This window comes from Oncorhynchus tshawytscha, linkage group LG07, assembly GCF_018296145.1.
Source record: "Oncorhynchus tshawytscha isolate Ot180627B linkage group LG07, Otsh_v2.0, whole genome shotgun sequence".
NCBI lineage: Eukaryota > Metazoa > Chordata > Actinopteri > Salmoniformes > Salmonidae > Oncorhynchus > Oncorhynchus tshawytscha.
In genome coordinates, this window is record NC_056435.1 from 17,140,498 (window position 1) to 17,165,830 (window position 25,333).

The following is a 25,333-nucleotide window of genomic DNA, read 5'->3' on the forward strand; positions in this document are numbered from 1 at the left end:
TAAAAAGGACATTCAAACGAGCCTTACAATTATAATCCAAAGTAGTGTGAAATGCACTCATAAGCAACCTGTAAATGGAGGTTTCTCCCCTGAGTTCCCCCATTCACATTCAGAATATATTGTGAAAACTAAAATCTTTGCTCACCATTTTTGCTCCACGCAGATATACTACATCCATAACTATCGGTTTCCTCATTAGTTGGGAGGAGTTTCTACAACTAAATTGCATGTGCATTGCCCTCGTGCCGCAATTTTAGCAAACACAGAAAGGGGCCTATATTGGAGACCAAAAGTCGTCTGGCACACTGCTTAGAGTTTCAACAACATGAATAACTTATGTCTAGTCTACAATCTTAGATGTTACTACTAATGTGAAAACAAGAAAAAAATATGACTTCTTGCTCATTTTAAGACAATTGTCAAATAACTTTAGCATTCATTAGAGATGTCAATTGTTGTACAACATCATGGCTATGCTGTTGGCATCACCTTTTACAGTGGATTACCGCTGTTGTGGGCCTTTAACCATCTGTCTGACTTTGTTGTTCACACAGGAGAGAGACAGGACTACTGTGGATCCTCTGGGGAGCCTCAACAACCTCATGATGCAGAGAAGAGTCTCTCCGATCAGAACACATCAAGAAACACCTGCAGAGATCCACAGGGAGGAGAACTCACTGCTGCTCTCTCTGACTGTGGGAAGAGATTCACCTCCTCATCAGGCATTAAACTTCACCAGAGAATCCACGCAGGAGAGAAACCTTATAGCTGTGATCAATGTGGGAAGAGTTTTACTACATCTGGTTTCTGACTTTACACCAGAGAACACACACAGGAGAGAATCCTTATAGCTGTGATCAATTTGGGAAGAGATGTATTACATCTAGCCATCTAACGCTACCCCAGAGAACACACACAGGAGAGAAATCTTATAGATGTGTTCAATGTGGGAAAATTTTTGGTAGAACTGGCTATCTGACTCAACACCAGAGAACACACACAGGAAAGAAATCTTACAGCTGTAATCAATGTGGGAAGAGTTTTACTCAGTTTTACTCAGCTAAATGAGTAAAACTCATCAAACCTTATAGCTGTGATCAGTGTGACAAGAGATACAAGAGATACTCTATTAAAAGATCTCTGATCAAACATCAGAAAATACATGAAGGAGTTGTTTCATGCTATTCATGCTAATAATTTCACAATTTAGAATGTTTTTAACATTGTAGTTTGAGTATTTTAATGTATTTCACAATGTAGAATCCTGAACGTTTGCCCCATTCAATTGATTTCAGCGTGATTATGGATATTAGCATTGGGAAAAATCCAGGCTCTGAAATGAAAGAGTTACTGTTTATGTGATTTAACAAAAAGTGACCAACACAAAAGAGCTGTGTTACACTTACCACGTTGGTGACCCACTTGAATCAAAATGCAACACTTTAAAATGTAGCTAGCTGTTTTATACAAGTTGTCATCTAACCAGTGATGTACACATTACTCCCAGATTCCGTATGGTTTTTGAGCTGTTAGTTTTAACAGGACTTGCAACCTCATCTCCCTCCTCTCGGCACAATTGATTTCAACATGATTTCATTGAGTGATGACAAATAAGTGTTGCGTTCCTTTGTTTAGTGACCCCTACATTTAAATGCATCACTCCAAAATGTAGCTGACTGTCTTCTACAGGTTGTCCTCTAACCAGTGAGGTAAAATATATCTTCCATTTCCATGTGTTTTTTAGTTGTGTTAGTTTCAAAAGCACAAACAATCTGATTTCCTTTCTAATTGATATCAGTGATTTATTGCTGCTTGTCAAAACAACAGCATTTCTGGTGCTTGTGTCCATGGTGAGGACAACTTGTTTTTTGGTGCTTATGCAGTTTATAAGGTACTTGTTTAAAAAATACAGGTACTTGTTTTAAAAAATACAGATATTTGTGTACATTGCACATGTTATGTTTAGGTTTTCAATTTATCCCAAACTGTTTCTACACATTGGTTATTGATTTGGACATGCTATTCCACCTTGCAAAATGTCACTGAAAAGATGTTGAAAATTTGACTATCCAATCAAATATTTCATTACATTTCATGGAACATTTAGTAATAATAATTATTCATGCAACCAACTGACAGATTTTTTGGTAAAATTATATAGACATTGTTGCCCTGCTTTTAGAATATCAAGGTTAATTCTCAGATGTGCCACCCCAAATGTACTAGAGCATGACATTGGGGACTGGGCCCCAATCCAACAACATACCTATCTAGTGAAACCTGAAAAGAGAGAGAAGCCCCGCGGTGAGGTGGAAAGTTACTACGGATATCGCAGGAGTTTCCTCTTGAAATCAGACATGTCCGTGGTGAGGACAACTTGGTTGCTGTTTGTCTCAAGGGTGGGCAGTCAAAATGTTTTGTGTTGTATTTAGCCAGTGCGTTTCCATTTACTTTGACTGCACGTTTTTCCATATTGGAGATTAGTTTTGTTTGGGCTCGTTTCAAGGGGACGAGAGTTCTAGAAGCTTGTGAGTATTAAGACGGGAGATTTAGAAGCTAGTGAGTTTTAGGAAGACAAGGTCTTGTTTTTAATTGTTCACAGCCAGTAGACCCCATGTTTATATTGGTGAAGAAATGTAGTTGATTATAATGTGAAATGTAAGTTGTTTTCTGTTGGTGGTAAGCATTCTCTTAAGGTGTTAGTCTTTTGGCTTTTCCATTTCTGTTAGTCAGGATGTATTACACCTGTGCTGGCTTGTCCATCTCGTTAGTGGGAAGGTGTTTCACCTGAGCTGGTCCAGGTTCTATTTAAGAGTGTCTGGCCCAGCGCTCCAGTTGTCTTGATAGATGTGGAGAGTCAACACCTTTAGTTGCTCCACCTTTTTGTAAAGATGTTTTCATTTCAGGTTGAAGCTTCTTTCTGAAGAGAGCTTTTTTTTGAAGAAGAAAAATGAATACAAACAAGCAAACCTGGTCGGTTCCGGGGATTGGTATAGCAAATACCGTAAGATTTTCATGGACTGAAAAGGAGATGGAACCTTGGGGCAGGGAAACTTTTGGAAGGACCATATTGATGGGATGCCTCAGGATAGAGGTGAAGGAAGTACTCTGCCTTCAAGGCAACCCAAATGAAAAGGGTTTTGATGTGACGTTTCACAAGCAAGAGAAACATGATGATGTATTGAAGATGGCAAAGGAAGCGGAAAGAAAAGGACCCCTGTGCCATTATGCGGTGACCAGCCTGGCAAAGAACAACTTCAGGGTGGTCACCGTAAACATGTACAATCCGCACGTGAAGGATGAAGAAGTGAGGGCCTTTCTGGGGAGATACATGGACAATGTCTCCTCAGCGAGGTACCTCAGGGACTGGGAGGAGAGGGTTCCAGGCGTTACTCAGGGAGTCCCCGAAGAGTGTGGATGGCTACCTCCATCCTCCGGCGATGTTCTCCCTGGGGGCTGACAGGGGAACACTCTACTATGCACGTCAGCCCCCGTTCTGCAGGCGTTGTATGGCCTACGGCCATATCCTGGCCTCGTGCAGTGCCAAGAAATGTCGTTTTTGTGGGTCGGAAGAGCACGAGGCCAAGGAGTGTGACGAGCCCAAGGCTTGCCACGGGTGTGGCTCGAAAGTACACCTGTGGCGTGATTGCCCGGCTCGTCACAGGTCATACGCGTCTGCAGCTGGGGGGGAGCGGGGGATGGCGGGAGGAAAGAAAGGACGCGTGCGGATTGCATGGATGGCACAGGGGAAGAGACGGCGCAGGAAGAAGATGGGAAGAAGGATGAGGTGGGAAGAAAGAGGCGAGGAGAAGAAAAGAATGGAACAGAAGGAGAGAAGAAAAAGGGGACGGAAGATGGTGGAGGAGCTGAGAAGAGGGAGAAGGGGACAGTGGTACGAGAAGGAGTGGAAGAGGGAACGGGGACAGTGACGGAGAAGGAGGGAGGAGTGGAGGTGGGAGGGGAGGGGGTGGGAGGGGGGAGATGGGGGACAGCCTGCCAGGCTTCCTCGAGGTCGAAATGAGGGATTTGGTGGAGGAGTTAGCGGGGATGGGACGTTGTGTCTCCCCGCTACCTCCTTCACCAAAGAAGAAAGGGATAAAGAGGGGAGCTTGGCAGGAAGTGAGAGGGAGGGGGTGTGGAGGGGGAGGGGGGCTAAGAGAGTGGCGGGGGGGGTAATTTGTCCTCCCGGTTTGCCTCAGCCCCTTGCATTTTAGTGGATGACTCCAGTGGGGGTCGGTGGGCTGTTTGCTAGAGGGATCCCAACTCCTGTTTGGGGAGGTGGGGTCCCCTACATGCAGCCCCGAGTCAAACAGGGAGGGGGATGGTGGGTGGGGAGGGAGGACCCAACACACTGCCTGGGTCATGGGTTGGGATGGAGGACGGGGGGCGTCAGGAGAGGAGAGGACGTCCCCGCCGGTGGAGATGGACCAGGGGAGCATCGGGTGAGTCTCCTGGTTTTTCTTTGGGTTTTGGGGTCTTTATTTGTTGTAAATAATTTAATGAATAGTTATGTTTCTTTTTTTAGTCTAAATGTTAGGGGTTAAGGGATAATGTTAAAAGGAGGGCGGTTTTTTGTTATTTAGAGGGTGTGGGGTTTGATTTCTGTTTTTTACAGGAAGTTCACCTGAGGGATGGTGGGGACGTGTGTAGATTTAAGAGGGAGTGGGATAAGGGGGAATCTTTTTGGGGCATAGGAGGGGTGCACTCAACAGGAGTAGGGATTTTGTGTGGGCATAGAGAGGTTAAAATAGAGAACACTTTTGTAATAATGCAGGGTAGAGTTTTGGGGATAGATGTTAATTTTAGAGAAGCTAGATATAGGTTAATTGGGGTGTATGGGCCACAGGTGGCGGCAGACAGGAGGGAGATGGTGGACTGTCTGGCGCCCCTGTGTGTTACAAACAGGCACTTGGTGATAGGAGGAGACTTTAATATAGATTTAGGGGTAGGCGGTGATAGCAGTGCAGGTGCCATCTCTGGGCTAATGGCTTGCCATGGTCTGGTTGATGGTGGCCTGCACACTACTCCGGCAATGGTCGGTCCTACATGGCGCAACTCCAGGGGGGTTGCGCGGAGGCTCGACTACATTTTTGTATCCAGGTCTTTGGGTCAGTTGTCTGGGCGGCTGTTGCCTGTTTTCTTCACGGATCACGACGGGGTGTTCCTGCAGGTGGGGTCGCCAGTCTGACTCTTCGGTAGGGGGTACTGGAGGTTAGATCGGGATATACTGGAGGAGCAGGCTTTCGTTGACGCATTTTTTTGTTTCTTTCGGAGGCTTGACGGCCTCCGGTCCATGTGCGAGGGGGTGTTAGAGTGGTGGGATTTAGTCAAGGGGAGGATAAGGGCTTTTATAATAGGATATTGTAGAAGGAAAAAAGGAGGAAAGGAGGGAGGTGGATCGTATCCAAAGGTTAATTGAACTCGAGTACGAGGCAGGCAACCTCGGCGGGTCGATTGACTGGGAGAGATTCGCAGCCCTAAAGGCGCAGCTCAGGGAGCTGCAGGAGCAGAAGGCTCGAGCTTTCCTGGAGCGTGCGCATAGTGGCTTTCTAGAACATAATGAGACTTGTTCTGCTACTTTCTTTAAGTCGGTTAGGGCCAGACAGAGTAGGAAGGTAATGCAGGGAGTTAGGGAAGAAAATGGTAGTATAGTAAGTAAACCAGAGGAAATGGTCAGGGTGACAACTGATCATTTCCAAGGTTTATTTAAGGAAAGGGAAATAGATTGCCAGAGGACATTAGAGACGTGATGGAGGCCCAGATCTCACTAGAAGAGGTTGAGAGCGCTCTTAGGAGGATGGGAAAAGGGAAGGTGCCTGGGATGGATGGGCTGCCGGCTGAGTTTTACCTCAAGTTTTGGGGTATACTTGGACCAGTGGTTCTCGAAGTCTTGAAGGCCATCCTTGAGACGGGGGTCCCGGGGGGATCAATGGCTGTTGGTGTGCTGTCACTTCTTTATAAGAAGGGGGAAGCAACTGACCTTGGCAACTGGCGGCCATTGACCATGCTGTGCGTAGATTACAAGATTCTTGCAAAGGTTTTAGCAGACCGGTTGCGCACAGCCCTTCCCTACGTCGTCCACGAGGATCAGACGTGCGGGGTAGAGGGTCCGCTCTATAAGATGGAACCTACAGTTGATCAGGGATTCCATCGCTTGGGTTGAAGATAGAGGGCTGCCTTTAATGGTAGCAGCGCTAGATCAGGCGAAAGCTTTTGATCGTGTGAATAGATCTTTTCTATTCAGGGTGTTAGGTAGATTAGGATTTGGGGAGAAGTTTATAGGATGGATCCGTACTTTATATGTCGGAGCGGGGTGTCGAGTTAGTGTAAATAGTCACTTAGGTGACATTTTTGACCTCTCGTCTGGGGTCAGGCAGGGATGCCCACTCTCGGCTCTCCTCTTCGTTCTGTACATGGAGCCTCTGGGGGCTGCCATTAGGGCAGACACAGGGGTGGAAGGCTTGTTGATCCCTGGAAGCGGTGGGCTGCGTGTTAAGATGACGCAGTATGCCGACGACACTTCCTTGCTGTTGTGCAAGGACTCGTGCCTGACAAGGTCCCTTGCCATCTTTGGGGATTTCACCCGAGCGTCGGGAGCAGTTCTGAACCATGCAAAGTTTTCCGTCAAGTTTTTCGGAAGATGGCGCGGTAGAACGGATGTGCCTGGGGGGTTATCTCTCTGTGAAGGGGCCCTGAGGATTCTCGGGTTTATTTTGAGACCTCCGGCTCAGCGACGCTAAACTGGAACATGCGTATCGCAGTGGTACAGAGGAAACTAGCAATGTGGAAGGCTAGGTATTTGTCTTTTATGGGCAAAGTCCTGGTCCTAAAGGTGGATGTGTTGCCGTCTCTTTTGTATTTGGCATACATCTACCCATTGCCGGCTTGTCTGAGGAGGCCTCTAGTGAGGCTTGTGTTTCAGTTTATGTGGAGTGGCAGGTGCGAGTGGGTCGCCAGGGAACGCATGATCTGTCCCATCGGGGAGGGAGGTAGGGGGGTACCACATTTCCCCCTCAAGCTGGACACCATTTTTGTTTCTTTCTTGTTGACGGAGCTTGCTCGTCCGGTTATACACCCGTCCGGTTACCTCCTGCGGGTGTTCTTCTCGTATAAGGCGAGAAGCGTAATGGTGTGGTCTAACGCGGGTCCTCGGGCGGAACAGCTGCCGTGGCACTTTGGCCATGCGGCCAAGTGGCTGCGTGCGCACCCCGAGGTTGAAGACTCCCGAGTAGGTTTAGACCACAGGCACCTGTACGAGGAGGTCAGGCAGGCAGGGAGTCCTGCACCTGTAGCAGGCATCTCGTCAGTGGTCTGGGAGGGAGTGCAGGCGCGGGGCCTGGACAACAGGCTCAAGGACCTGAATTGGTTGGGCCTCCATAAGCGCTTGCCGGTACGTGCCATCTTGTACCGGTATAGTTTGGTGCAATCCCCCACCTGTCCAAGATCCTCTTGTGGCAGGGAGGAGACTGTGCGCCATGCCTTCTGGGACTGTGCCTTTGCCGGACTAGTCTGGGCTAGGGCACGGGTGATGCTAGGTGTGGTTAGGAGTGATTTTGTTTTGACATGGGCTAGGCTAGAGAGAGGCGTAGGGAGAGCAAAGGGAACGGATAGGGACAGGTTTCTGCTCTGGCTTCTCATGAGTCTCTTTAAAAGGGGACTGTGGGAAGCCAGGCAGAATTTAGTCAAGACAGGGAGAGATTGGGGGGTGGAAGGGATAGTGAGAAGGGTGGAAGGTGATTTGAGGTGGAAGATGAAGAGGGAGGAGAGGAAGTGGGGGAAGCATGCTGCACGGGAGAGGTGGAAAGGGGGTTTAGGGCTGGGAGTGTTAGAGTGAGTTTGGTAAGGGGATAGATTAGGGAAGGGGAGATAGGGAAAGGGTTAGGTATTGGTTAGGTATGACGGGGAGGGACGATGCTCCCCTGAGGTTTGTTTTTGTTTGATGTTTTTGTAAATAGAATTAATTAAGAATGAATGAGAATTATGATTTTGTAAAAGTATGAATGGTATTGATTGTAATAAATTATTTTAACCACATCCTGTCTTTAAGTTTGGTGTGGGTTTTTCAATTTGTTTGCTTGGGAAGATTTAGTGGGTCTCATGGTGGGTGTCTTTCATGTCCCAGTTGTTGTTACTAGGCAACTTTCAGTGGACACTGAGAACAAAACTGCAACATTATGTCTTGTGTGATAAGTTTGTTTGTCTCATTTGATATGAAAGAAATTAACCACATTTGGGGATGTTAATCTTCATTTGGTGACCACTCTTGACGACCTGGGTAAATGGTGCGCCAGGTATCCCTCAAACTTGGGATCTCAGGGAGACCACACTTTGGGAATGGAGCAGATCTGAGAGGCAGTGAGCCGAGTGGATACCAAATCTCAAATGTAGTTTTTAAAAAGAGGTGAGCGAAAAACTCAAAGTGTAGTTTTTAGGAAAGCCTCGTAGGCTCTGAGTGTGTATTCCTGTGTGGAGGTGTTAACAGGGCCCATTCAGGAGGCTCTGAGTTTGTATTACTGTATTTTCCCAGTATGAGTGGAGTTGCTAGATGTATTGAATAAACCTTTTTCCATAAAGTTAGAATGAACCAAGGTGACTGACTAGCTGTTGATGTTGAAGAAGCGTCCCGTACACTAGAATATGTCACAGTGGCAGAATCTCCTGAAAGACGCACAACCCCATCTGCTGACTGGAGTTGGTATCGCAGTTGAGAAAATACTTTCAGACAAAAAGCTAAAAAGCGACTGCCCCTAAAAACCAATGACTCCCTTTGAAAACGGGCTATGTGGCATCAGAAACATGTATTATAGTGTAAGAATGTACTACAAAGTGTAGCTAAACAGAATAACTTTGGTCATACCCAGTCAACACGTAACATCCAATGATGTCGAATTATGGGTGATATCAGGTCTGTTTGTTGTGGCCAGTATTTCACCCCAAAATACTCATCCCAAATTTGGCTGAGTATAACTATGTAAATGTCTCTCACACAAGGTGACTTTTATCAATATACACTCTAAAAACGAAATGTTCCTGGAGTATGCTCTAGGGGTTCTTCAAATTGAAAATGGGGGAACCCCTAAAAGTTATATGAAGAACCCCTTATCATGGTTCCTCTAAGAACCTTTTGGGGTTCATTTTTTTAAAACTCCCTGTCCACCCTCCCTCCATTATAAAAACATATTTTAATAACAATATTGACTTAAATCATTAATTATTTATTTAGTGGCACCACAAATGTGAATTCATATTTACAAAACAACTGACCAAACAAAACACATTACAAAACATTTCTGCAGACATGTCAGACCATAATAAATAATACATTTACTTTGTGCAGTGCTTTTCATGACATTTAAAATACATATATATATATATATATATATATATATATATATATACTTATTTTCCACCATAATTTGCAAATAAATTCATTAAAAATCCTACGATGTGATTTTCTGGATTTTTTTTCTTCCCATTTTGTCTGTCATGGTTGAAGTGTACCTATGATGAAAATTACAGGCCTCTCTCATATTTTTAAGTGGGAGAACTTGCACAATTGGTGGCTGATTAAATACTTTTTTGCCCCACTGTATGTTTATGAAGAAACAGATGATTTGTGCATAGGCATACCTTGTCACAGACATAAAGGCCACTCGGGTCCTCATTGAAGAGGACTTGATTTAGAACATCTGAGAACATCTGAAAAGATCATTTGCATGCTAATAGATTTCAGTTTGTATTGACTGCTATGTAGGTTAAATGTACACTTCAAATGCAGGTTAGTCCTTGGTTAGTTAGTTAGTTAACGTTAGCTAGTTCATTACCACAATAGTGAGAACTGCTCTATATTGGAAACTTACGTTAATGAGTGTAAAGCCATGTTGGCTTTATGGAAACGATATACAATATATGGGAAGAATATAGTTGAGGGAAATAATCCAAAACTAGTTGTGCCTAGTTAGGACATAACGTTATCTAGCTAGATAACGGTACTGTACTCTAGCTCATACAACGCCGACGGTCAAACCCGGCTTTCTAAAATTTACGGTAATTAATTATAGTAACGTTATGGAAGCTATTCACAGAAAACCATCATTGTCTTTGTTATTCATTATTTGTATGTTATATTATTATTATCAATTATTTCTAGACATATTCAGAGGCAAACATCAACCCAACTTAACCTTTTCAACTTGTCGCATCCAAACTTGTCACCATCGCTTTCAGCTGTAATTGCGAAGTTCCTGGAAGAAGTCCCGCAACAACGGAGGTTCCTCGATGAACCCACCTTCTAACAAGTTCTTTGAATAACCTTTTGGGGCTGTTTTTCATTGACCAAGAACACTACGGTTCTTAAGGGATCTGATAACAACTCCAGTTGAACCCGGCTCTATTTACTCTCAGATTCAAAACATGATGATTAGCATCAAGGATCCAGTCAGCTGTTGCTGCTCCAATACAGTATGAGGTGAGACTGTGAACTGATGTTGAACCGGGCAGTCAGCTGCTGCTGCTCCAATACAGTATGAGGTGAGACGGTGAACTGACGTTGAACCGGGCAGTCAGCTGCTGCTGCTCCAATACAGTATGAGGTGAGACGGTGAACTGACGTTGAACCGGGCAGTCAGCTGCTGCTGCTCCAATACAGTATGAGGTGAGACGGTGAACTGATATTGAACTGTGCAGTCAGTCATTCATTCTGTACTACTTCCGGCGCCGACAGAGCTGGCCGTCTTGCTTCGCGTTCAGTATTTATTTTTTTACGTGTTATTTCTTACATTGGTACCCCAGGTAATCTTCAGTTTCATTACATACAGTCGGGAAGAACTACTGAATATAAGAGCAACGTCAACTCACCATCATTACGACCAGGAATACGACTTTCCCGAAGCGGATCCTGTGTTTTGCCCACCACCCAGGACAATGGATCGGATCCCAGCCGGCAAACCAAAACACCGCCGTAAAAGGGGCAAACGAAGCGGTCTTCTGGTCAGCCTCTGGAGACGGGCACATCGCGCACCACTCCCTAGCATACTACTTTCCAATGTCCAGTCTCATGACAACAAGGTTGATGAAATTCGAGCAAGAGTAGCATTCCAGAGAGACATCAGAGACTGTAAAGTTCTTTGCTTCACGGAAACATGGCTCACTCGAGACACGCTATGGGAGTCGGTACAGCCAGCTGGTTTCTTCACGCATCGCGCCGACAGAAATAAGCATATTTCTGGTAAGAAGAGGGGCGGGGGGGTATGCCTTATGATTAACAAGACGTATTGTGATCAAAACAACATACAGGAACTCAAGTCCTTCTGTTCACCTGACTTAGAAATCCTCACAATCAAATGTCGACCGAATTATCTACCAAGAGAAATCTCTTCGATTATAATCACAGCCGTATATATTCCCCCCCAAGCAGACACATCGATGGCCCTGAACAAACTTTATTTAACTATGTAAACTGGAAACCACATATCCTGAGGCTGCATTCATTGTAGCTGGGGATTTTAACAAGGCTAATCTGAAAACAAGACTCCCTAAATTCTATCAGCATATCTATTGTTTAACCAGGGCTGGTAAAACCCTGGATCATTGTTATTCTAACTTCCGCAATGCATATAAGGCCCTCCCCCGCCCTCCTTTCAGAAAAGCTGACCACGACTCCATTTTGTTGCGCCCAGCCTATAGACGGAGACTAAAACAGGAAGCTCCTGAGCTCAGGTCTGTTCAACGCTGGTCTGACCAATCTGATTCCACGCTTCAAGACTGCTTCGATCACGTGGATTGGGATGTGTTCCGCATTGCATCCAACAACAACATTGACAAATATGCTGATTCGGTGAGCGAGTTCATTAGAAAGTGCATCAGCGATGTTATACCCACAGCAACTATTAAAACATTCCCAAACCAGAAACCGTGGATTGATGGCAGCATTCACGCGAAACTGAAAGTGCTAACCACTGCTTTTAACCAGGGCAAGGTGACCAGAAACATGATCGAATACAAACAGTGTAGCTATTCCATCCGCAAGGCAATCAAACAAGCTAAGGGTCAGTATAGAGACAAAGTAGAGTCGCAATTCAATGGCTCAGACACAAGAGGTATATGGCAGGGTCTACAGTCAATCACGGATTACAAAAAGAAAACTTGCCCCGTCGCGGACCAGGATGTCTTGCTCCCAGACAGACTAAATAACTTATTTGCTTGCTTTGAGGACAATACAGTGCCACTGACACGGCCCGATACCAAAACCTGCGGACTCTCCTTCACTGCAGCCAACGTGACTAAAACATTTAAACGTGTTAACCCTCGCAAGGCTGCAGGACCAGATGGCATCCCCAGACGCGTCCTCAGAGCATGCACAGACCAGCTGGCTGGTGTGTTTACGGACATATTCAATCCATCCTTATCCCAGTCTGCTTTTCCCACATGCTTCAAGAGGGCCACCATTGTTCCTGTTCCCAAGAAAGCTAAGGTAACAGAGCTAAACAACAACCCTCACTTAGCCCTCACTTCCGTCATCATGAAGTGCTTTGAGAGACTAGTCGAGGACCATATCACCTCCACCCTACCTGACACCCTAGACCACTCCAATTTGCTTACCGCCCCAATAGGTTCACAGACGATGCAATCGCAACCACACTGAACACTGCCCTAACCCATCTGGACAAGAGGAATACCTATGTGAGAATGCTGTTCATCGACTACAGCTCAGCTCGACCCCGCCCTGTGCAACTGGGTACTGGACTTCCTGACGGGCTGCCCCCAGGTGGTGAGGGTAGGTAACAACATCTCCACCCCGCTGATCCTCAACACTGGGGCCCCACAAGGGTGCCTTCTGAGCCCTCTCCTGTACTCCCTGTTCACCCACGACTGCGTGGCCATGCACGCCTCCAACTCTATCATCGAGTTTGCAGGCGACACTACAATGGTAGGCTTGATTACCAACCATGACGAGACGGCCCACAGGTAGGAGGTGAGGGCCCTCGGAGTGTGGTGTCAGGAAAATAACCTCACACTCAACGTCAACAAAACAAAAGGAGATGATCGTGGACTTCGGGAAACAGCAGAGGGAGCACCCCCCTATCCACATCAACGGGACAGTAGTGGAGAGGGTAGTAAGTTTTAAGTTTAAGCGCCTCTTCAACCTCAGGAGGCTGAAGAAATTTGGCTTGTCACCAAAAGCACTCACAAACTTCTACAGATGCACAATCGAGAGCATCCTGTCGGGCTGTATCACCGCCTGTAACTGCTCCGCCCACAACCGTAAGGCTCTCCAGAGGGTAGTGATGTCTGCACAACGCATCACCAGTGGCAAACTACCTGCCCTCCAGGACACCTACACCACCCAATGTCACAGGAAGGCCATAAAGATCATCAAGGACAACAATCACCCGAGCCACTGCCTGTTCACCACGCTGTCATCCAGAAGGCGAGTTCAGTACAGGTGCATCGGCCTTGTCTCAGGATGGTAAGTTGGTGGTTGAAGATATCCCTCTAGTGGTGTGGGGGCTGTGCTTTGGCAAAGTGGGTGGGGTTATATCCTTCCTGTTTGGCCCTGTCCGGGGGTGTCATCGGATGGGGCCACAGTGTCTCCTGATCCCTCCTGTCTCAGCCTCCAGTATTTATGCTGCAGTAGTTTATGTGTCGGGGGGCTAGGGTCAGTTTGTTATATCTGGAGTACTTCTCCTGTCCTATCCGGTGTCCTGTGTGAATTTAAGTATGCTCTCTCTAATTCTCTCTTTCTTTCTCTCTCTCGGAGGACCTGAGCCCTAGGACCATGCCTCAGGACTACCTGACATGATGACTCCTTGCTGTCCCCAGTCCACCTCCAGTTTCAACTGTTCTACCTGTGATTATTATTATTTGACCATGCTGAGCATTTGAACATCTTGGCCATGTTCTGTTATAATCTCCACCCGGCACAGCCAGAAGAGGACTGGCCACCCCACATAGCCTGGTTACCTCTCTAGGTTTCTTCCTAGGTTTTTTGCCTTTCTAGGGAGTTTTTCCTAGCCACCGTGCTTCTACACCGGCATTGCTTGCTGTTTGGGGTTTTAGGCTGGGTTTCTGTACAGCACTTTGAGATATCAGCTGATGTACGAAGGGCTATATAAATAAATTTGATTTGCAGCTGTAGAACCTTTTGAGGATCTGAGGACCCATGCTAAATCTTTTTAGTCTCCTGAGGGGGAATATGTTTTGTCGTGCCCTCTTCACGACTATCTTGGTGTGCTTGGACCATGAATGTTTATTTAGTGATGTGGACACCAAGGAACTTGAAGCTCTCAACCTGCTCCACTACAGCGCTGTCGATGAGAATGGGGGCGTGCTCGGTCTTCCTTTTCCTGTAGTCCACAATCATCTCCTTTGTCTTAATCACGTTGAGGGAGCGGTTGTTTTCCTGGCACCACACGGCCAGGTCTCTGACCTCCTCCCTATTGGCTGTCTTGTCATTGTTGGTGATCAGGCCTACGACTGTTGCGTCATCGGCAAACTTAATGATGGTGTTGGAGTCGTGTCTGGCCGTGCAGTCATAAGTGAACATGGAGTACAGGAGGGGGCTGAGCACACACCCCTGAGGGGCCCCTTTGTTGAGGATCAGCGTAGGGATCAGCGTGTTGTTACCTACCCTTAAAAAACATGAGCTGGCACACACCCAGAAAAATTGTTTATGTGGAGGTGCTGACTAACGGCGAATAAACTATGTTATCATATAGAAACATCATGGAATATTGTACATCATATTAGCATCAACATATATTATTGTTTCATTCAATTTCACATAATAAAGATATTTAATATTTTCAGGTTCAGAAGTCAGAACCCATCACCTGCTATGTAAAAGAGACAGAAGAATGCACAATGGTCAGTGCTATCTGGGATCCTTGGGACATCCCTACCCTAAACCCTAACCTTAACCCCTAACGTTAGCCATTTTAAATGTAAACTTTAATGGGCTAGGGACGTCCCAAGGATGTATCTCTACCTGAAAATTCTTGATAGTTGTTATTCAGAAGTCATTAAGCCTTAATTACTTTAATGAACTACTAGATTGTGATTTTGTCAGACAGCATAGACAACAGCTCTACACTTTATTGACTGACTGATCCATTCATCCTTCCATCCATCCTCAGCCTTCCTCTCCTCTGAAGACACAGTGAGGGTGGAGCTCAGTCAGAGAGCTGTTGAGGGACTGGTTAGGAAGAACACTTCTACAGCCAGAGAAGTGAGAGGTCACACTTGGTTTAGATGGTAAATATTTATGTCCCCTTAGCGGTTCATCACGTCAGTAAAAGGGAATATGTTCCATCATCCATGTTTTTTACATTAGTGCAAATTGTCCACTGATATTGGTGTACTTTCTCAACCCTTTTGGCTGTATGAAAGTTAATTTCCCCTCAGGCACACACATTTGTTCTTTGAGATTATAAAGGTAATTTGTGTAGAATGTACTTTACCCCACATCTCTTTACATTGCTTATGCATATTTGGTGGCCTGACTCTGTCAAAGGCCCATCCTGGTTGTTCTGAACCTAATGCAGCTTGGAGTGATCGGATGACAGAAGTCACATTTAGGTGCCAGGGGTTACTGAGGCCATAGATGCTCCATATCCATTACTTTGAGTGTTTTATATAATATGACTAAATGTGTTTCTTTCTGTGTTACAGGGGCAGTCAAGAAATGGAACGGCAAGGCCACAGACCATGACATAAGCAGAGCTGTGGGAGACCACCTCAAGCCTCTGGTAGAGCCGGGGGTGGTGTTTACCACTCCACCACGCCTTCAGCAGGCTTGAGAAGTGGGATTGATCTGGTTGATCCATTTGTTTGTTTCAGTTTGCAGAAGTTGAATCCTTTCACAGGAGATTGATACTGATTTTCGGACCAAGAGTCTGTCGATTGGTCGGTCATTGGGTTAATTTGTTGAAATCAAATCAAGCTTTATTTGTACAGCCCATTTCAGACATGAATTCAACACAATGGCTTCCCAGGAAAAAACCAATGAAAATAAACAGAAATATTTAGTACACAACAAACAGAAGACTAATGAGCACACTAAGAAAATGCCATTGATTAAAATATTAATTGGATGCAATATCCAACCCCCCCCCAACAAGCATAAAGACAGGAAGTAAACAAAAAATGTGGAGCAACTAAAGGTGTTGAGTCTCCACATCTATCAAGACAACTGGAGCACTGGGCCAGACACTCTTAAATAGAACTTGGACCAGCTCAGATGAAACACCTTCTCACTAACGAGATGGACAAGCCAGCACAGGTGTAACACATACTGACTAACAAGGTGACACCAATCAGTGCATCCTACATGCTAATGAGCTAGACGTGCTAAAGTCCAACCTCAAAACATAAATGGAAAACCCAAGCCTGGAACAACTTCCCCCTTAAGACAACAAATATATCCTATATATCCTATTTTTTTTGGACAAGTTTGCTCACCACCAACAGAAAATAACTTCCATTTCACATTATAATCAACTACAATGCTTCACCTTCACCAATATAAACATGGTGTCTACTGGCTGTCAACAATTAAAAAACAAGAAAAAACACCTATTCCTAAATAATAATAAACAATCGCATCTTTTCTCATTATTTTTTTCTCCTTTTTCTTTCTATAGAATCCTAAAACTCACTAGCTTATAGAACTCTCATCTTCCTAAAACTCACTAGCTTATAGAACTCTCGTCCCCTTGGAACGAGCCCAAACAAAACTCAAATCAAATTGTTAGTCACATTATTAGCCAAATACAACAGTGAAATGCTTCCTTACGAGCCCCTAACCAACAGTGCAGTTTCAATATGGAAAAGAATAAGAGATAAAACTCCAAATAAACACACTGGCTCAACGCAAAACACAAATCTTTTTGACCCCAGAGATAATCAACAACCAAATTTTCCTTACTGCGGACTTGTCTGATTTCAAGAGGAAACTCCTGCGATATCCGTAGTAACTTTCCACCTCACTGCGGAACTTCTCTCTCTTTTCAGGGTTCACTCAATAGGCATGTTGTTGGATCAGGGCCCAGACCCGAATGTCATGCTCTAGTGCATTTGGTTTGGCACATGTGAGAATTAACCCTGATATTCTGACAAAAAAAAAAAAAAACACATGGAAATGGGAGATATACTTGGGAGTAGAGGTTGACCGATTAATCGGAATGGCGAATAATTAGGGCCAATTTCAAGTTTTCATAACAATTAGGAAATCGGTATTTTTGAGTGCCAATTTACCGATTAAAAAAAAAAAATTAACACCTTTATTTAATCTTTATTTAACTAGGCAAGTCAGTTAAGAACACATTCTTATTTCAATGACGTCCTAGGAACAGTGAGTTAACTGCCTCGTTCAGGGGCAGAAAGACAGATTTTCACCTTGTCAGCTCGGGGAATTCAATCTTGCAACCTTACAGTTAACTAGTCCAACGCAATAATGACCTGCCTCTCTCTCGTTGCACTCCACAAGGAGACTGCCTGTTACGTAAATGCAGTAAGTCAAGGTAAGTTGCTAGCTAGCATTAAACTTATCTTATAAAAAACAATCAATCATAATCACTAGTTAACTACACATGGTTGATTATATTACTAGATATTATCTAGCGTGTCCTGTGTTGCATATAATCTGACTGAGCATACAAGCATACAGTGGGGCAAAAAGTATTTAGTCAGCCACCAATTTTGCAAGTTCTACCACTTAAAAAGATGAGAGAGGCATGTAATTTTCATCATAGGTACACTTCAACTATGACAGACAAAATCAGAAAAAAAATCCAGAAAATCACATTGTAGGATTTTTAATGAATTTATTTGCAAATTATGGTGGAAAATAGGTATTTGGTCAATAAACTTTTGTTATATCAGTTGTGGGTGGTGCAGTTGCCGTACCAGGCGGTGATACAGCCTGACAGGATGCTCTCAACCCCCACCTGAGGTTGAAGAGTCGCTGTTGCACCTTCTACACCACACTGTCTGTGTTTAGTGGACCATTTCAGTTTGTCAGTGATGTGTACGCCGAGGAACCTGAAGTTTTCCACCTTCTCCACTGCGGTCCCATCGATGTGGATAGGGAGGTGCTCCCTCTGCTGTTTCCTGAAGTCCACGATCATCTCCTTTGTTTTGTTGATGTTTGGTGAGAGGTTATTTTCCTGGCACCACACTCCCAGGGCCCTCACTTCTGCCCTGTAGGCTGTCTCATCATTGCTGGTAATCAGGCCTACTACTGTTGTGTCATCTGCAAACTTGATGATTGAGGCTTGCATGGCCACGCAGTCATGGGTGAACAGGAAGTACAGGAGGGGGCTGAGCACCCATCCTTGTGGGTATCACCACTTGGGGGAGGCCCGTCAGGAAGTCCAGGACCCAGTTACACAGGGCGGGGTTCAGACCCAGGGCCTCAAGCTTAATGAAGAGCTTGGAGGGTACTATGGTGTTGAATGCTGAGCTATAGTCAATGAACAGCATTCCTACGTAGGCATTCCTCTTGTCCAGATGGGCAGTGCGATGATGATTGCATCGTCTGTGGATCTATTGGGGCGGTAAGCAAATTGAAGTGGGTCTAGGGTGACAGGTAAGGAGGAGGTGATATGATCCTTGACTAGTCTCTCAAAGCACTTCATGATGACGGAAGTAAGTGCTACGGGGCGATAGTCATTTAGTTCTGTTACCTTTGCTTTATGGGCTCCCGAGTGGCGCAACGGTCTAAGGCACTGAATCACATCTGGCCGTGAGTCCCATAGGGATGCACAATTGGACCAGCATCGTCCAGGTTTGGTAGGCTGTCATTGTAAATAAGAATTTGTTCTTAACTGACTTGCCTAGTTAAATAAAAAATATTGTGTGTAGATTGATGAGGAACATTTTCTATTTAATCCATTTTAGAATACGGCTGTAAGGTAACAAAATGTGGAAAAAGTCAAGGGGTCTGAATACTTTCAGAATGCGCTGTAAACTAAAGTTTAAAAAAGTTAATTAAATACATTTAAAATGAACTTTATCTGAAAATAAAATGTGATCCTCAACTGCGTTTCCCCTCCAGTCAGCAGACGGCGATGTGCGTCTTTCAGGCGACGCTGCCAGCGTGACGTATAATCTAGTGGACGGTTCTTCAGAAACAGCTCGTCAACCACCTCGGTAGCTTGCTAGACAACATAGCCGATAGATTCAAGCTATTTCTACGCTTTCGAAGTATATTAGCTACTGTGTTTTAGACAGTATCTACTTGTTAACCTATTTAATTTAGTATTTCGTTATTCTTTATTCGTCAGCTATAGTAGCTGGCTGGTCAAGTTAGCACTAGCCTAGTCGCTAATTATAGCTAGCTAGTTAACATCCCGGACCATGAGCTCCCTAAACTACTCTCCTCCTGTTAAAGAAGAGGAGATCTGCTGGACGGAGAAAGAAGCTCTGGGGCTGAACCTTGTCGTGAAAGAGGAGAAGGAAGAGGGGGATGTTACAGTTAAACAAGAAGTAGAGGGTGAGGCTGTTACCGTGAAAGAAGAAGAGGAAGACGTTTCAGTGAAAGAAGAGGAAGACGTTTCAGTGAAAGAAGAGGAAGACGAGTTCAAAGTGAAAGAGGAAGAGGAAGAGAAAGATGATGATGCAGTTTTTGGAGTGAAGAAGGAAGGGGAGATTACTGTCACATTGAAAGATGAAGAGGTGGAGATAGGAGATCTGATTAACACCAGTAAGTTCCGCCTTAAATAGTTTTTGTTCATTTTGGATATTCGGAGTTGGCTTGTCAATACCTCTTCAACGGAGGGCCCTGGGATGATGTCTGATATGTCTAGAATCATCAGACGACGTAGAGAGCAAGCTACCCCTTGTTTTCTCCGTTCCGTTTCCAAAAAGTGACTTAACATGTATATTTGAGAATGGTCTAAATGCTGACCGCAGACTGGGGGCAGGGCATGTAGTGATTTTTGTGTTGTTATGATTTACTACACACAATGCCCACAATTTACTACACACAATGCCCCCAGTCTGATAGTTTTTGACGTCAACTGCCTGTATTCAATGGAGAGAAATGCTAAGCTACTAGCCTCATGGCATGAATATGCATCTGGAGACCACTCCTATAGTGTTTTATTAGAACACACCGTTCTATACAGTCCACCTGATAGAGGTTCATATCTGACAGAGATGAACACACTGTTCTATACAGTCCACCTGGTAGAGGTTCATATCTGACAGATGAAAACCTTTTTAGAAACTTAGAAAGAGAGGGAGTCTAAAGCTGCAACAACTAGGATTGTGCCTTTTGGCTTCTGGACAACAAAATAATTTTGATATGAAAACGAATAGAACAGGAGAGAAATGGCATAGTGGTGGATCCAATAGAACAGGAGAGAAATTACATAGTGGTGGGTCTAATAGAACAGGAGAGAAATGACAGTGGTGGGTCTAATAGAACAGGAGAGAAATTACATAGTGGTGGGTCTAATAGAACAGGAGAGAAATTACATAGTGGTGGGTCCAACAGGTAAATAAATTGAAATACATTTTCCCAAATGATATAATTACCCCAAAGAAAGGATTGCCAAATAATTTCCCAATGTGAATGAGACTCCCTTCACCAGTCGGCTAGGCCTCACTCCAACGACAACGGAATGAGAAATGTTTTTAGGTTATACCAAGGATAATTTTGCTATTTTGAATTGTAAGTATCAACAAAAAATATTTTTAAATGGTTTTGTCAATAAAATATTTGTTCATACTGCTGTAACACATTGGAGAACATTCACAATATGGAACAACAGTAACCATAGTAACACATTGGATAACATTCACAACATGGAACAACAGTAACCATAGTAAAACATTGGATAACATTCACAACATGGAACAACAGTAACCATAGTAACACATTGGACAACATTCACAACATGGAACAACAATAACCATAGTAACATTGTTTCCCCGCAAAAATGTAAATGAAGTTTGTTCTGAGGTGTCTGCCCTGTATCTGAGAGATATAATAACAAATATATATATATATATATATAAAACTATTTTTATTTGTCACTAAAGTCTTTCCACATTTTGTTACGTTACAGCCTTATTCTACAATGAATAAAAATTGTCATCAATCTACACACAATACCCGATAATGAAAAGGCGTAAATAGGTTTTTAGAAAAAATGCTAAATTTATTATAAGAAAAAACATTATTATTTATTTACTTATTTAATATTATTATGTACATAAGTATTCAAACCTTTTACTATGAGACTTGAAATTGAGCTCGGGTGCATACTGTTTCCATTGATCATCGTTGAGATGTTTCTACAACTTGATTGGAGTCCACCTGTGGTAAATTCAATTGATTGGACATGATTTGGAAAGGCACACACCTGTCTGGCTACCACAGCATTCTGAAGCGATACACCATCCCATCTGGTTTGCGCTTAGTGGGACTATCATTTGTTTCTCAGCAGGACAATCTCCCAACACACTTCCAGGCTGTGTAAGGGCTATTTGACCAAGAAGGAGAGTGATGGAGTGCTGCATCAGATGACCTGGCCACCACAATCACCCGACCTCAACCCAATTGAGATGGTTTGGGATGAGTTGGACTGCAGAGTGAAGGAAAAGCAGCCAACAATTGCTCAGCATATGTGAGAACTCCTTAAAGACTGTTGGAAAACTATTCCAGGTGAAGCTGGTTGAGAGAATGCCAAGAGTGTGCAAAGCTGTCATGAAGGCAAAGGGTGGCTACTTTGAATATTCTAAAATATATTTGGATATGTTTACCACTTTTTTAGTTACTACATGATTCCATATGTGTTATTTCATGGAATTCATGTCTTCACTATTATTCTACAATGTAAAAAATAGTCAATATAAAGAAAACCCCTGGAATGAGTAGATGTGTCAACTTTTGACTGGTACTGTATATCTCATTAATGTTTTTACTACTTCTTCCAAAGGCAAACATGTAAAGGAAATGTTTTTTAAATCAAAAGGGATGTCAAAAATGTATGGAATTCAAATGGATTTACCCAGCCTACAAAGCACTACAGCAACTCTGTGATGACCAGTTCTGCTCTTTTATTGAGGGATCTAGTCTAGATTAAACCTCATAGGAAGACAGTTTTATCATGTGGAGGTTTCATTCAGGTCTCTGTTTAACTAGATACTCTGTTTGTCTTTGGCAGGAGAGAAACCAGACTCTCACTCTGACAGCGGGAAGAGTCCTTCAGGGGAACCAGACCCAGAGACGCCCAAACCAGCCAGACAACACCACTGCTCCCACTGTGAAAAGAGTTTTTGCTGGTTAGGGAACCTAAAACTGCATGAGAGGACACACACAGGAGAAAAACCTTTCCAATGCTCCCAGTGTGGAAAGAGTTTTGCTGTGTTAGCTAACCTGAAAAGACACGAGAGAATACACACAGGAGAAAAGCCTTATCACTGTTCCCAATGTGGAATGAGTTTTAATCAGGATGGGGACCTAAAAGCTCATAAGAGGAAACACACAGGAGAAAAGCCTTTCCAATGTTCCCAGTGTGGAAAGAGGTTTACTAAGATAGGGCAATTAAAAGAACATGAGAGAATACATAAAGGAGAAAAGCCATTCCAATGTTCCCATTGTGGAAAGAGTTTTACTCGGATAGGAAACCTAAAAAGCATGCGAGACTACACACAGGAGAAAAGCCTTACCAATGCTCCCAGTGTGGAAAGAGTTTTGCCGTGTTAGCTAACCTGAAAAGGCATGAGAGAATACACACAGGAGAAAAGCCTCATCACTGTTCCCACTGTGGAATGAGTTTTACTCAGTTATGGGACCTTCAAGCTCATGAGAGGATACACACAGGAGAAAAGCCTTTCCAATGTTCCCAGTGTGGAAAGAGTTTTACTCAGATAGGGCACCTGAAAGCTCACGAGAGGATACACACAGGAGAAAAGCCTTACCAATGTTCCCAGTGTGAAAAGAGTTTTACCATGTTAACTAACCTGAAAAGGCATGAGAGAATACATAGAGGAGAAAAGCGTTTTCTGCTCCCAGTGTAAAAATAGATTCTCACGAATGGCAGAACTTAAAGCTCATGAGAGGATACAGAAGAGAAAACCCTTTCCAATGCTCCCAGTCTGGGAAGAGTTTTACCTGGTCAAGTAGCCTGAAGGAGTATAAGAGGATAAACACGGTAAAAGTCCTACCACTGCTGTCTGTGTGGAAGAACATTCAGAGAACCTGAAATCAAATGAGAGAATAGAAAGAGTGTATTCTGACTTATATTTTTGACTGAGAATGTGTTTTATTTAAGGCCACATGAAATCATATCGTGTATGGTTACACCTGTCTATATAAGGTCTCACAGTTGACAATGCATGTCAGATCAAACACCAAGCAATGAGGTCAAATAAATTGTCCTTAGAGCTCCGAGACAGGATTGTGTCGAGGTACAGATCTGGGGAATGGTACCAAAAAATGTCTGCAGCATTGGTCCCCAAAAACACAGTGGCCACCATCATTTTTTAATGGAAGACGTTTGGAAGACTCTTCCTAGAACTGGCCACCCTGCCAGACTGCGCAAACGGGGGAGAAGGGCCTTTGTCAGGAGGTGACCAAGAACCCGATGGTCACTCTGACAGCTCTAGAGTTACTCTGTAGGGATGGGAGAACCTTCCAGAAGGACAACCATCTCTGCAGCACTCCACCAATCAGGCCTTTGTGTAAAAGGCACATTACAGCCCGCTTAGAGTTTGCCAAAAGGCACCTAAAGACTCTCAGACCATGAGAAACAAGATTCTCTAGTCTGATGAAACCAAGATTGAACTCTTTGGCCTGAATGCCTTTCGGCAACCTCCAAGCTGGCAGTCATGTGCCTTTTACTGTGGAGTGGATTCCGTCTGCCCACTTTTCCATAAAGTCCTGATCGGTGGAGTGCTGCTGAGATTGTTGTCCTTCCGGAAGGTTCTCCCATCTCCACAGAGGAAATCTGTAGCTCTGTCAGGGTGACCATCGGGTTCTTGTTCCCTTCCCTGATGAAGGCCTTTCTCCCCCGATTTCTTAGTTTGGCTGGGTGGCCAGCTCTTGGAAGAGTCTTGGTGGTTCCAAACTTCCTCCAATTAAGAATTATGGAGGCCACTGTGTTCTTGGGGACCTTCAATGCTGCAGAAATGTTTTGGTACCCTTCCCCAGATCTGTGCCTTGACGCAATCCTGTCTCATAGCTCAACGGATAATTTATTTGACCTCATGGCTTGGTTTTGCTCTGACATCCACTGTTACCTGTAGGAGCTTATATAGACAGGTGTGTGTCTTTCCAAATCATGTCCAATCAATTGAATTTACCACAGGTGGACTCCAAACAAGTTGAAGAAACATCTCAAGGATGATCAATGGAATCAGGATGCATCTGAGCTCCATTTCGAGTCTCATAGTAAAGGGTCTGAATACTTATGTTAATAAATGTGCAAAAATGTCTAAAAACTTATTTTTGGTTTGTCATTATGGGGTATTGTGATGTCATTATGGGGTATTGTGATGTCATTATGGGGTATTGTGTGTAGATTTGATGTGGGGAAAAAATCTTCAAGTTTAGAATAAGGCTGTAACGTTAAAATAAAATGCGGGAAAAGTGAAGGGGTCTGAATACATTACAAATGCACTGTATACCGCTGGCAGAGTGTTGGCAGTTTTCTACCGCTGGCAGAGTTTTGTCAAAGTTTTCTACCCCTGGCAGTTTTGTACACAGTCATGTGATACTTGGTATAGAAAAGTCCAATCTTAGGAGGGTACATGGGGGGCACAATACTGTGTGTCTGCAGGTGTCTGTCTGGTCAAAACCAGTGATACAGTTGCCCCTCCACCCTCTGGTGGGATGGATCATTAAAAAATTGAATAATTGAATAAACCACATTATGGCTATGATAAAATATATGTCTCTGGTGTCAAAATGATCCATGTTAGAAGTATGGTTCAATACAAATATGTAGTGGGTGTAAAGTTTGTTTTAAATTCTCAATCATTAAACACGTATCAATCAACACCTGCTTCTCTTTGAACGACTTAATAAACGTAATTTTTTTTTACTTTAATTTTTTAACTCAAAAATGAAAAATGTACTTTTGGTTCCTCAACTGCGTTGCCCACAACAGTCAGCAAATGGTGATGTGCGTCTTTTAGGTTCAGGCGACGCTGCCAGTGTGACGTATAATCTAGTGGACGGGACGCTCCTTCAACAACAACAGCTAGTCAGACACCTCGGTAGCTTTCTAGCATAGCTACAACATTCACGCTCTTTACACTGTTTTTGGTGTATTTTAGTCGCTGTGAATTAAACACACTTCTGTCGTATGTACTTGTTGGCCCA

General features: G+C 44.0%; 1 pseudogene; it reads left to right on the top strand.

Annotated features, from left to right (window-relative positions):
• Positions 1 to 3,187: 3,187 nt before the first annotated feature.
• LOC121846831 lies at positions 3,188 to 23,385 on the top strand (annotated as a pseudogene).
• Positions 23,386 to 25,333: the final 1,948 nt, after the last annotated feature.